This window comes from Nerophis lumbriciformis, linkage group LG03, assembly GCF_033978685.3.
Source record: "Nerophis lumbriciformis linkage group LG03, RoL_Nlum_v2.1, whole genome shotgun sequence".
Classification (NCBI taxonomy): Eukaryota; Metazoa; Chordata; class Actinopteri; order Syngnathiformes; family Syngnathidae; genus Nerophis; species Nerophis lumbriciformis.
The window spans coordinates 15,310,769-15,324,773 of NC_084550.2; the positions used below are offsets into that span (position 1 = coordinate 15,310,769).

The following is a 14,005-nucleotide window of genomic DNA, read 5'->3' on the forward strand; positions in this document are numbered from 1 at the left end:
ATATATATATTTATTGTATTATTATTATTATTATTATTATTTTTAAATACATTTTTGAACATTTTTAATCGATTTAAAATCAGAATGATTAAGAATTTATTTTTTTCTGCACCCCTACAAAAAACATACTTGTATGTTTTTTCTTGTTGTCCATAAATAAAATGTTAGTCCTAACTAAAACATTACCGACTCTTTTCTATTGTTTTTGAAAGAATCACAATTCCTATTTGTAACGATTCTTAATTGGGATTTTTTTTTTTTAATTGATATTTTGTTTAATTTTTTATTTTTTAAATCTGTCCTGTCCAGCCACTTTGTATTGGTATAATTATATTAACCAAAATACAGAATAATAATACAGAAATTGATCAGAACTGTTAATTTTTTTTTATGGAGGAATGTAGTTAATCATAGAACTAGCACTCAATGATATTAAAAAAATATTGATTTTGAATCGTTTTGAATCAAGAATTGATTCTGAATGAAATTGTTCCCCCTAAAAATCAATCAATCAATCAATCAATCTTTATTTATATAGCCCTAAATCACAAGTGTCTCAAAGGGCTGCACAAGCCACAACGACATCCTCGGTACAAAGCCCACATACGGGCAAGGAAAAACTCACCCCAGTGGGACGTCGATGTGAATGACTATGAGAAACCTTGGAGAGGACCGCATATGTGGGTAACCCCCCCCCTCTAGGGGAGACCGAAAGCAATGGATGTCGAGTGGGTCTGACATAATATTGTGAGAGTCCAGTCCATAGTGGATCCAACATAATAGTAAGAGTCCAGTCCATAGTGGGGCCAGCAGGACACCATCCCGAGCGGAGACGGGTCAGCAGCGCAGAGATGTTCCCAGCCGATGCACAGGCGAGCGGTCCACCCCGGGTCCCGACTCTGGACAGCCAGCACTTCATCCATGGTCATCGGACCTGTGCCCCCCCCCTCAAGGAAAAGGGGAGCAGAGGAGAAAAGAAAAGAAACGGCAGATCAACTGGTCTAACAGGGGGGCTATTTAAAGGCTAGAGTATACAAATGAGTTTTAAGATGGGACTTAAATGCTTCTACTGAGGTAGCATCTCTAATTGTTACCGGGAGGGCATTCCATAGTACTGGAGCCCGAATAGAAAACGCTCTATAGCCCGCAGACTTTTTTTGGGCTCTGGGAATCACTAATAAGCCGGAGTTCTTTGAACGCAGATTTCTTGCCGGGACATATGGTACAATGCAATCGACGAGATAGGACGGAGCTAGACCGTGTAGTATTTTATACGTAAGTAGTAAAACCTTAAAGTCACATCTTAAGTGCACAGGAAGCCAGTGCAGGTGAGCCAGTATAGGCGTAATATGATCAAACTATCGATTCGAATTGTGTGACGCCCAAAGAATTAGAGCCCTACTAAAAGCAATCTAATGTTTGTCAATATCTACTGAACCAGCTTTGCAAATTAGTGTACAATATGTAATAATATAGCTTTATCACATTCAATTTATTTTATTTTTAGAATAGCCAAAGAGCCCCCCCCCCAAAAAAAATGGCCCCTGAGAGCCGCACTTTGTCTTAAAAATGTACTTAAAGGCAGTATTTTTTCAATTAATTCAGATTTCTTTTTCGTTACCACAGCGCTTCCGGCCGTCCGATTGAACGCCTATTTCCTGTTTCATTTATGTCCGCTATCACCAATCATCAGGCTCGGTCCCCGGGGTCCAAATCCCAGCTGTCGCTAAACAACCCCTCAGATCCCAGCAATAAAGCTAATGCCCACGTCACACAGGGGCCCCGGAGTCAATTGAACAGCCGCTTAACGCACGGCTACACAAGTGACACACCAACACGCACACACACGCAGGAACACACACACACACACACACACACACACACACACACACACACACACACACACGGGAGTCTTGTTGTGGATTACGCTAAGCAAGCTAATGATCTTTTCAATGGGACAACTGGGACTCTTCTCAGACCATCTTCGCCCTCTGGTCCCATGGGGCCCCCTGAGAGACTCAGGGGTGATTACCATGTAAATGTTTGTGGGTGTGTGTGTGTGTGCGTGTGTTTGTGTGTGTGTGTGTGTGTGTGTGTGTGTGTGTGTGTGTGTGTGTGTGTGTGTGTGTGTGTGTGTGTGTGTGTGTGTGTGTGTGTGTGAGAGAGCGAAATAAATTAGGTTCATCTATTTCTGCTCAGTAGCTTTCCTTCATTCATTAAATCTAAAATGGCCTCTTAACAGGATTATTTATTTGCAGGATTATTTATTGACTCATATAAAAATAAACCTGACCTTCCACGTACGCGACAGTATTATTTTTACCTCCTAAGCCAACTGTGCACTCGTCATTCTGACTGAGAGAAAGAAAGAACATTCCAAATTTGGCGCTGCCTGAACATAAAAAAACAAAAACCTGGATGACTCTTTTTTTTTTCTCTTTTTTTTCGTTTTAGGCTTTTTATTTTTTCAATAAAAATAACGTATATATATATATATATATATATATATATATATAATGTTTTCATAATGTAAGGCATTTTACCATAATAAACTTTTTTTTTTTTTTTTTAGCATTTTAGCATTTTAGAATTTTTCCTTTAGAAAATATCATATGTTCATTTTAGCCATTTACCCCCTACTAAACAGATATGTGTTTTTTTATTATTATCATTTAGGCAAATGCAAAACACAGGCCTTCCCTCACCCATAATAGACGTTTAAATAGAAGATAAACATATTTTAGGCACTTTCCCTTATCAAACATTTGGATAAAATATTAAAAGATTTTAGGCTTTTTTTCCCCCTAATCAAAAAAATATATAATAAAAAATGCCACTATACCTGAAATGTTAGGCCTGACTTTGTCTAGTGTTTCATTATTTTCTGTATTTTTTTATTTTCAGCGCTCTTATTTTCATTCCACTCCCTGTTGTTCCACTCACCGGTGTCTGATCTTCAATATGGGCACACCTGTTCCAGGTTGCCAATCAGATGTCTTTATATGCCAAATTATAGTTTATAATTGCTTTCTTTGCATGCTTGCTGATGCTTCCTGTGCACTTCCCTGCTGCACTATTCTTAAGTGTGTATTGGTATACAGTACAGGCCAAAAGTTTGGACACACCTTTTCCTCGTTCAATGCGTTTTCTTTATTTTCATGACTATTTACATTGTAGATTGTCACTGAAGGCATCAAAACTATGAATGAACACATGTGGAGTTATGTACTTAACAAAACAAAGGTTAAATAACTGAAAACATGTTTTATATTCTAGTTTCTTCAAATTAGCCACCCTTTGCTCTGATTACTGTTTTGCACACTCTTGGAATTCTCTCAATGACCTTCAAGCACACTTGTGAAGTGAATACCATTTGAAGCTCATTGAGAGAATGCCAAGAGTGTGCAAAACAGTAATCAGAGCAAAGGGTGGTTATTTTGAAGAAACTAGAATATAAAACATGTTTTCAGTTATTCCACCTTTTTTTGTTAAGTGCATAACTCCACATGTGTTCATTCATAGTTGTGATGCCTTCAGTGACAATCTACAATGAAAATAAAGAAAACACATTGAATGAGGAGAAGGTGTGTCGAAACTTTTGGCCTGTACAGTACATTGCTTGCCTGCACCCTGTCTCTGCATCTTGGGGTCACAACTACTGCAGCGATGCGCAAATGTTTCTTTTTCTTTAATATTTTAGGCATTTTCCCCTAATAAACAATAATAACAAATTTAAACATTTTTATAATACTTTTAGGCATTTTTCCTCTAAAAAATGTTTATTTTGCATTTTAATAAATTAGAAATGTAAACAAACAAAAGTTGAATCAATAATCCACAAATAAATATGTGAAAATATTGTGTATGGCAGAAATACTTCAATGTAAAAGGGTTTAGGTTTTAGAAAAAAATACAGTGTATTATATATAATGAAAACAATAAAAAATATTAAAATGATTAGATTAAAAAAGGAACTACTGTATATTGTATATTTGTACATAATAAATAAAACATTTACCGTATTTTCCTGACTATGAGGCGCACTTCAAATCCTTTTTTTTCCTCAAAACTTGACAGTGCGCCTTATAACCCGGTGCGCCTAATGTACGGAATAATCCTGGTTTTGCTTACCGACCTCGAAGCAATTTTATTTGGTACATGGTGTAATGGTAAGTGTGACCAGTAGATGGCAGTCACACATAAGAGATACGCGTAGACTGCAACATGACTCAAGTAAACAACACCAACATTTTATATGTTCCATTGAGAATATAGAACATTACACACGGCGCTCAAAAATCTATCAAAATGTTTTAGTACGACTTTGGTAAGCTATGAAGCCGCACCGCTTGGTGGATTGTTCTGTGCTTCAACATACGAGTATTATTATGGTAAGCGTATAAGGTAAGACATATTATCTGGCGTTTTGTTTCGCAATATTATGCAAAGGAAACTTTTCTTACCTTCTGGTACCCGCTGATCTGTATTTAGGATCTGCATAAATCCTGAAAAATGTTACGCGTCCGCCTTTGTAGTTCATGCCGACACCGTAGTTGATAAGCTTCTTCTTTTTCTCTATCTTCTTGTTATGTGACATTCATCCTCCACTGTTGCTATTTCTAATATAAAGTAGTGTAAAGTTCTTACTTATATCTATCAGTAAACTCGCCATGAAAGCGCTAAAACATACCGGTATAGTGAGTTTACATTATTCACCCAAGGATCTTTAGTTATTAGAGAATTCCGGTCAGACGGTTTTTCACGGGACATATTTCCGGCGTTGTTGTTGTTTCCGGATGAGAAGATGCTGCTCCGTTATTGATTGAAGTAAAGTCTGAATGTCATTAAAACAGTTAGCTCCGTCTTTTGACACTTTTTCTACTCCCGTCCTTGCACGCTACACCGCTACAACAAAGATAGCAGGGAGAAGACGCTGACAAAAGGTGAGCCACGTAAATAAGACCGCCCACAATACGGCGCATCCTGAAGCGACTGTCAGAAAGCGGCTTGAAGATGATCTATAAAACAATCTATGCAATATTTTGACCAAAATATATATATAAATTACATGTTATGTAGACCACAAGGAAGTATTTTACATTTAGAACAAAAATAATAATAATATGACTCCTTAAATGCGCCCTATATTCCGGTGTGCATTATACAGTCGTGGTCAAAAGTTTACTTACACTTGTAAAGAACATAATGTCATGGCTTTCTTGAGTTTCCAATAATTTCTACAACTCCTATTTTTTTGTGATAGAGTGATTGGAGCACATACTTGTTGGTCACACAAAACATTCATGAAGTTTGCTTCTTTTATGAATTTATTATGGGTCTACTGAAAATGTGACCAAATCTGCTGGGTCAAAAGTATACATACAGCAATGTTAATATTTGCTTACATGTCCCTTGGCAAGTTTCACTGCAATAAGGCGCTTTTGGTAGCCATCTTCAAGCTTCTGGCAAGCTTCGGGTTGAATTTTTGATCATTCCTCTTGACAAAATTGGTGCAGTTCAGCTAAATGTATTGGTTTTCTGACATGGACTTGTTTCTTCAGCATTGTCCACACGTGTAAGTCATGACTTTGGGAAGGCCATTCTAAAACCTTCATTCTAGCCTGATTTAGCCATTCCTTTACCACTTTTGACATGTGTTTGGGGTCATTGTCCATTAGAACACCCAACTGCGCCCAAGACCCAACCTCCGGACTGATGATTTTAGGTTGTCCTGAAAAATTTGGAGGTAATCCTCCTTTTTCATTGTCCCATTTACTCTCTGTAAAGCACCAGTTCCATTGGCAGCAAAACAGGCCCAAAGCATAATACTACCACCACCATGCTTGATGGTAGGAATGGTGTTCCTTGGATTAAAGGCCCCACCTCTATATTGCTGGGTATTGTGGCCAAACAGTTAAATTTTTGTTTGTCTTTGCCCATATGATGTCACAAAAAAATAAGAGTTGTAGAATTGATTGGAAACTCAAGACAGCAATGACGTTATGTCCTTCACAAGTGTATGTAAACTTTTGACCACGATTGTATAAGAAAACAGATCAAAAATAGACCATTCATCATCCACAGTACGCCCTTTTTTCCGTAAAATACGGTAGTTGTTTTTTCATACTTAAATATACAGATTATAACATGTGACTGTATAATACAATCATGTCATTAGCATCCTGCATCCTTTTCATTTTGAAGCAACTTTCCGGTCATGTTTTGACAGGACAAAGTCAATGGAGGCGAGACGGGACGTGGAGGAGGAGAAGGAAGAGGAGGATGACGACGAGAAGGCGGTAAAAGTGAGCGCGATGGGGTAAGTGGATATATGATTGATGGGGGGGAGGGGGATGCATGTACAAATTGATCCTTACCTCATTTTGTGTGTGTGTGCGTGCGCGTGTGTGTCATTGCACGCCTCATCATCACCACCCTCAGCATCATTAAACCCCCCCCTGGCCCTTTGGCTTCATTAGCACCGCCCCCTTTTTTGTGACACTGCACCACCGTGGATGCCTACGTGACATTACAGCTCACTGCGACCTCAAACGGGTGCACGACAACATAGTGCACTGAAAGTTGTGCACTAGTTGTGTGTGTGTGTGTGTGTGTGTGTGTGTGTGTGTGTGTGTGTGTGTGTGTGTGTGTGTGTGCGTGCGTGCTTGTGACACGGCAGTGTAAAAATGATCAAAACAAGAAATAATGTGGAGAGGAGGGGGGGAGGTTGAGAGAAATGTGAGCTTCGAATGCTCAAACAGTCTCAGCAACAGCAGCAGCACAATGTGGTCATCTGCAGTACGATGAGTCACCTGTAGGCAACACACACACACACTACAACACACACTGTAACACGCACACTATAACGCACGCACACACTAAAACAGACAAAGCCAAATCCCCCCCCCGTCTCGCCCCAAAAAGAGAGCTTTGTAATGGGCCACAAAGCCACATTGTCTCCCCAACAACGCCAAACGCGTGGCTTTGTCACGACGTCGACATAATCGGCGGCACGACAGCCAAAGGCATCATGGAGGAATGCGCTTGGTGCGGTTGCCCCGGGTGACGGAGCAGGCCAATGGCGGGCTGGAGCGAGAGAACAATAAAAAAATCATGTGACAAGATGTCAGACCGCTGTAGGCCCTCTAGGTCACTACATTAGGTACACCTGCACTTTGAAAAGATAATGTTCACTAACAGGGCCTTCAATTATTATTTTTTATTGCAAGATTATTTTTTCCACCTGATCTTATATGTACATACCAGTATTGTGTTTACCTTCTAAAGTCACTCATTCTGAGTCATTTAGGCATTTTCTTCTAGTAATATATATATATATATATATATATATATATATATATATATATATATATATATACATACATATATATATATATATATATGTATATATATGTGTGTGTGTGTGTTTGTGTTTTAAATCTGTTTAGGCATTTCTCCTCCAACAAACAACATTTTTTTTATCATTTTAGGCATTTCTTCCCGAAGAAACCAAAAAATATATATTTTTAAATATATATATATATTTTATCATTTTATGCATTTTTCTTTTAATAAACAAAGTTTTAAAATAATTTTTGTCATCTTTCTCAATTTTAAGATAAAAAAAGGTGTATTTTTAATCGTTTGAGCTTTTTTCTCCTAATTAAGACACACATTAAAATATGCCTATATATATATATATATATGTGTGTGTATATATATATATATATATATATATATACTAATTGTTAACACGTTATTATGGCGTTAACTTTGACAGCCCTAATATATATATATATATATATATATATATATATATATATATATATACACTAATTGTTAACACGTTATTATGGCGTTAACTTTGACAGCCCTAATATATATATATATATATATATATATATATATATATATATATATATATATATACATATATATATATATATACACATATATACTAATAGTTAACACGTTACTATGGCGTCAACTTTGACAGCCCTAATATATATATATACTGTATATATATATGTATATATATATATATATATATATATATATATATATATGTATATGTATATAAAAGCATATTTTAATTTGTGTCTTAATTAGGAGAAAAAAGCTCAAACGATTAAACATACACTTTTTTATCATAAAATTGCTATATTTTAATTTGTGTCTTAATTAGGAGAAAAAAGCTCAAACGATTAAAAATACGCTTTTTATATATATGTGTATGTATATATATATATATATATTTATATATATATATATATTTATATATATATATATATTTATATATATATCTATATATATATAATATAATATGTATATTATATATCTTATTATATATATATATATATATATATATATATATATATATATATATATATATATATATATATATATATACACAAATTAGTGCCGTTAAAAGTACTTATAGTTAACTTATTATTATTGCGTTAACTTATGTTTGTATGTATGGATGTGTATATATATATATATATATATATATTCCTCCTTTCTTCTTCCTTAGTCGGCACTAATTTATATATATATATATACAATAATATATATATATACTGTATATATATATATAAAGTATATATATATATATATATACAATAATATATTTATATATATATATATATATATATATATACAAACATATAAGTTAACGCAATAATAATAAGTTAACTATAAGTACTTTTAACGGCACTAATTTATTTATATATATATATATATATATATATATATATATATATATATTTATATATATATATATATATATATATATATATATATTTATATATATATATATATATATATATATATATATATATATTTATATATATATATATATATATATATATATATACACTAATTGTTAACACGTTATTATGGCGTTAACTTTGACAGCCCTAATATATATATATATATATATATATATATATATATATATATATATATATATATATATATATATATATATACATATATATATATATACACATATATACTAATAGTTAACACGTTACTATGGCGTCAACTTTGACAGCCCTAATATATATATATACTGTATATATATATGTATATATATATATATATATATATATATATATATATATATATATATATATATATATATATATATATATATATATATATGTATATGTATATAAAAGCATATTTTAATTTGTGTCTTAATTAGGAGAAAAAAGCTCAAACGATTAAACATACACTTTTTTATCATAAAATTGCTATATTTTAATTTGTGTCTTAATTAGGAGAAAAAAGCTCAAACGATTAAAAATACGCTTTTTATATATATGTGTATATATATATATATATATATATTTATATATATATATATATTTATATATATATATATATATTTATATATATATCTATATATATATATAATATAATATGTATATTATATATCTTATTATATATATATATATATATATATATATATATATATATATATATATATATATATATATATATATATATATATATATATATATATATATATACAAATTAGTGCCGTTAAAAGTACTTATAGTTAACTTATTATTATTGCGTTAACTTATGTTTGTATGTATGGATGTGTATATATATATATATATATATATATTCCTCCTTTCTTCTTCCTTAGTCGGCACTAATTTATATATATATATATATACAATAATATATATATATACTGTATATATATATATAAAGTATATATATATATATATATACAATAATATATTTATATATATATATATATATATATACAAACATATAAGTTAACGCAATAATAATAAGTTAACTATAAGTACTTTTAACGGCACTAATTTATTTATATATATATATATATATATATATATATATATATATATATATATATATATATATATATATATATATTTATATATATATATATATATATATATATATATATTTATATATATATATATATATATATATATATATATATATATATATATATATATATATATATATATAAATTAGTGCCGTTAAAAGTACTTATAGTTAACTTATTATTATTGCGTTAACTTATATGTTTGTATGTATGTATATATATATACATATTCTTCCTTTCTTTTTCCTTAGTTGGCGCAGTTTTAAAAATGGTACACATGTTAATATGCACAATTAAAATAATTCATAACTGAATTAAAAACCCATATTTGAATATGTTGGCCGGGCTGTATTACTGTTAACATTGTGTCTAATTCTCTCGCTGCTAAACTGGACCGCCTCCCTCCACTTTTATGTCCCTGGACCACAATCACGTGGAGCCGAGTCCATTTGTGTTTGCAGTCGCCCGTGGCGCACAATCAGCGCCTGAGAAGGAGGCGCCCTGCCTCCCGAAGCCCAAAATCTGTCTCATCAGCCATCTCCTCGCTCTGGAAGCTCGCTCATGCCATTAGCTCGTGTGTGTGTGTGTGTGTGTGTGTGTGTGTGTGTGTGTGTGTGTGTGTGTGTGTGTGTGTGTGTGTGTGTGTGTGTGTGTGTGTGTGTGTGTGAAGATGATCCTCTTGTTGGGATGGTGGGGTACAAGCGTCTCATTTTATTCCGGGACGTTCCATTTAAAAGGTTTATGCAAGTTTCACGTTGGCTGCAGGTGTAAAGGTAGCTTTTAGCCCCCCCCACCCCCCATCTTTCCCCTCATCGTGTTGCCATGGCAACACCATCAATGAAGTATGTATTGATTTTTATTCAAATTTCATCCTCTAATGTGATTTTATTCCCTCCCCCGTCAAGGCCCATCAAAGCGAGGCGGTCACGAGCGCTTCTGTTCCGTTTTTTTTTTGCCACACGGTTTCGCTCGAATCCAGATCGGGTTTACACGGCGTGTGAACAAAAAGCACTTTGGACCGCTTGCAAATTATAACATTTTGATGAGCAAGACAAATCATTCATTGTCTCTACCTAATATTGTGGCCGGTCAATGAGCACTCATGACATTAAAAAGGCTTCTAAAAATGAACCCCCCCCCCCAAAAAAAAAAAAGCACAACACAGGGATGTGAGAGAGACCACTCGGCTGCTGCGCCGGCAGTCATGTGACAGTGACGGAGTGAATGTGATTACATCGTGTCGCCAGCGGGGATTGTAAAGTTCAAGTCATCTGCGTCACTTATTCCGCACAGGACGGTAATGATGGCGATAAAAATAAATGCAACCCCCAAAAAAAAACATGTCTAGGATTTATAAATAAACGCTCGTCTCTCCGGAATGCTTTTAACAAGGTTTGGACACAGACAGTGAGTCAGACACATTTAGAAAAAGACACGCCCCTTCAAAGTATTCTTGTCGATCAATGTTAAGTCAGACCGCTGCCAAGGCCTAAAAAAATATTGTAACATATTTGAAAATGCACCTCTGCATTTAATATATTGTAGACTTGAGGTACGATATCAGCACCATTCATACATACTTGTTAAAAAAAGGTTTGATCAAGTGAAATGAGTCAAACAGAGAAGAATGGTAGGTATGAAAAACACTAACCTATTTATTATTAACTGTCTGGAATACATGCCGTCTTTAAGTTGAAGTGGTGTGGTATTTAAAAAAAAAATGTTCGTTTTTTTGGTGACACTTAGTGGTCATAATAATTCATGCAGTTAAGCTCAGTTGAATGATGCGCACGATATGTCTGACCTTGTTTTTGTTACAAGGTCAGACAATATTGCCTTTATTGCAGTGCACTACAAGTATACATTGTATTGAAAAGGCAATTCGGAAAAGGTTTCAGGGAAAAAAAGTGTCTGTCAACTTTGTTAGTGGTTATTGAGACCTAACCTATTTATTATTAACCGTCTGGAATAGACTCATGCTGTCTTTAAACTAAAGTGAAGTGATAATTGTTGTTTTTGTTTGTTTTTTTGGTGACACCTAGTGGTCATGATAATTCATGAAGTTAAGCTCATGACGCAATAGGTTGAATGATGCGGACACGTTTGTTACTGGATGCTTTCAATACGATTCTGCCTAGGAGACTTTGCATGTGTAAGTAGTATGCAACTAGGATTATTTGATACTTCAAAAAAGATTCGATATGTCTTCTTGTTAAATATATTTTTCAGTTCGGCCGTTACTGATACGATATCAGCACCATTCATCCATGCATATTCATCCGTAGTGTGCAATGCTGAAAAAAGGTTTGATAAAGTGAAATGAGTCAAACACAGAACAATGTATGAAAAACACTAACCTATTTATTTTTAACCGTCTGGAATAAACTCATGCTGTCTTTAAGTTGAAATGGAGTGGTAATTGTTTTTTTTGATTTTTTCTTTGTTTTTCGGTGACACCTAGTGGTCATAATAACTCATGAAGTTAAGCTCAGTTGAATGATGCGGACACGTTTGTTACTGGATACTTTCTAATACGCTTCTGCCTTGGAGTCGTTGTATGTGGAAGTAATATGCAACAGACTCATGCTGTCTTTAAGTTGAAGTGGAGTGATAATTGTTTTTGTTTTGTTTTGTTTTTTGGTGACACCTAGTGGTCATGATAATTCATGAAGTTAAGCTCATGCCGCAGTAGGTTGAATGATGCGGACACATTTGTTACTGGATGTTTTACAATACGCTTTGTATATATAGGTAATATGCAACTAGAATTATTTTATACTTCAAAAAAGGTTTGCTATGTCTTTTTGTTAAATATATTTTTCAGTTTGGTGCGATACTATATCAGCACCATTCATACATTATTGTATTATTTCATAGTGTAGAATGTTAGAAAAGGTTTCATCAAGTGAAATGAGTCAAACAGAGGACAAAGGTAGGTATGAAAAACACTAACCTATTTATGATTAACCGTCTGGAATAGACTTATGTTGTCTTTAAGTTAAAGTGGAGTGGTAATTGTTTTTTGTTGTTGTTTGTTTTATGTTGACACCTAGTGGTCATAACATAGTAATTCATGAAGTTAAGCTCATGACGCAGTAAGTTGAACGACGCGGACACGTTTGTTACTGGATACTTTCTAATACGCTTTGTATGTGTAAGTAATATGCAACTCGAATGATTTAAAACTTCAAAAAAAGGTTAATTATGTCTTCTTGTTAAATATATTTTTCAGTTTGGCCGTTACTGATGTGATATCAGCTGCATTCATACATACTTGTATTATTTCGTAGTGTGGAATGTAAGAAAAGGTTTGATCAAGTGAAATGAGTCAAACAGAGAACGCTAGTAGGTATGTAAAACCTATTTATTATTAACTTACTTTAAGTTGAATTGGAGTGGGAAATGTTAGGGGCGGGCCATCTCCATACAACCAGAAAGACATGTTCGAACATGTAAGAATTTTCAAGATAATTATTATACAAAACAATACACCACGTGAATATGTTTGAATCAGGAATCGAGTTGAATCATGAATGGAATGATCACCCCAGGATTTGGAATCGGATGGAATCGTTAAGTGCCCAAAGATTCATACACTTAGTAGAGTAGATACTTTCCCATGCTTGTCTACTCCTTTTGTCCATCCCTGGCCCTCAAATTTATCATAATTTTGCATTGCAGTGCAGAAATCTTCTCCGAGAAGTTATCCAGTTTGCAATTTAGTTCAGAAATCGCCACAGTCTGGGTGCCTACAGCCCTGACCATGCCATCAATCATGACGGGCAGCTTCTGGGTACCTTGAACATATGGATTGTAATATTGTGAAGTTATGTGCTTAGCTGTTGTGTAACTGCTAGCTCCTAATATACAATAGCCTAGTATGTTTACCTTTTGTAAATGACTTGACTTAAATAGAATAAATTGTGTGCTTATTGGGGGACGTTTAGATTCGTTAACTGGCTGTCTAGCTTTGCACAAATAAACACGCTGCAGGACTGCTTGTATCGCACATGATGTCACACACGGGTAAACACACTGCAGGACTGCTTGTATTGCACATTATGTCACACACAGTTAAACACGCTGCAGGACTGCTTGTATCACACATGATGTCACACACAAGTAAACACTTTT

General features: G+C 33.9%; 1 long non-coding RNA gene across 1 annotated transcript in view; it reads left to right on the forward strand.

The window, feature by feature from the left end:
- LOC140677476 (uncharacterized) overlaps positions 1 to 14,005 on the forward strand; it is a 132,201-nt gene that overhangs the window by 104,054 nt on the left and 14,142 nt on the right. The window contains exon 3 of the long non-coding RNA XR_012049268.1: positions 6,230 to 6,319. This is a non-coding gene — a long non-coding RNA (uncharacterized lncRNA). The remainder of the gene's footprint in view (positions 1 to 6,229; positions 6,320 to 14,005) is intronic.